This window comes from Triticum dicoccoides, chromosome 6A (assembly GCF_002162155.2).
Source record: "Triticum dicoccoides isolate Atlit2015 ecotype Zavitan chromosome 6A, WEW_v2.0, whole genome shotgun sequence".
Taxonomy (NCBI): Eukaryota; Viridiplantae; Streptophyta; class Magnoliopsida; order Poales; family Poaceae; genus Triticum; species Triticum dicoccoides.
Window position 1 is genome coordinate 4,987,699 of NC_041390.1, and position 1,459 is coordinate 4,989,157.

Consider the following 1,459-nt stretch of genomic DNA (forward strand, 5'->3'; position numbering starts at 1 on the left):
ACCAATCCAACCGGCACTGATCGGATATGAACGATGTCAACCCCGTACTGCGTTCTCTTTTCGGACTCAGCCGGTGAACCCCAAACTTTTTGCACACGCACTCATCAACAGGTCCATCATGCGTGCAAGTTTTCATAATTTTCCGGCACCGTATGAATTTCCTATGGTTTTCTCCGTGAAACGCATTGAAAACACTGACCGGGCGTGACGCAACGTGCGTTTGGTGTCCGATGTCGTTCAAATCTTGCGTGGGGCCCTAAGATGAGCATGCCCACTGCCTCCCAAAATTTGGTGACGTTTCGTGCATGCCACCTCGTACCACCAATGCAACCGGCACTGATTGGATATGAATTTTTTATGATTTTTTTCCGTGAATTCAACTCTATGTTAAGTAGTGTTTTTAATATAATTACATAATAAATTATATTTTAAGTATTGTTTCTAACATAACTACTAAATAAATTCTAAATCAAGTACTGTTTTTTAAAAAGGGTATTTTCCAAATTATTATTACTTCTAAATTATAACAAAAACCTCTTTACTATTATGAAAACTACTTTAGCCACCTATGAGTCACGGCGCGGGGGGAGGTGGAAGGGGCGCTTTTTTAGTCCCACCTCGTGCGCCGAGGGACGCCACGACCGGCTTATATACCCGCGTTCGTGCACATTGCTATATCAGACAGTTAGTAATAATTTGGTTTGACTTTGCACTGCTAGCGGCGGCACTGCCGCACTGCCCGGTCAGTGTAAGCTCATTACACTGTCCGGGCAGTGCGGCCGTGTACTGCTAGCAGTGTAAACTCAAATCATATCATTACTATTTGTCTTATTTTTTATTATTTGCCACACTATGCAAATTTCATGAGTACTCTCTATAATATTTTTTTGACATCCTTCAAATGAACCCAAATTACATTAGTAATATCTACCATCATATGTATAATGTCATTACGAAATAAATTCTGTATTAAGTACTGTTTTTTATTAACGGTCGTTTCCAAATTATTAGTTATAGCAATAAACTTATTAATTTATTTTCGACATCCTTGAAATGAACTCAAATTTTTTTATAGTGTTCCACAATCATCACTAGGATGCATGCCAAGTTTTCTATATTTTTATCGCTTTATGAATTTTCTATAATTTTTTCTGTGAAAATAGCACATAACACACCCCGGACGTGACACAACATGTTTTTTGTGTTCAAATACGTTCAATTCTTGGATTGAATGTCAGGGTGACCATACCAACTCACTTGCAAAAGTTGACGTCATTCAGAATATGTCGAAAAATTGACCTCCTTCTTCGGAGACCGTTCGGGCAGGACTGAAGGACCCGTCCGAAAGGAGTTTTTTTTTCGACATCCTTGAAATGAACTCAAATTTTTTTGTAGTGTTCCTCCATCATCACTAGGATGCATGCCAAGTTTTGTATCTTTTTTATCGCTTTATGAATTT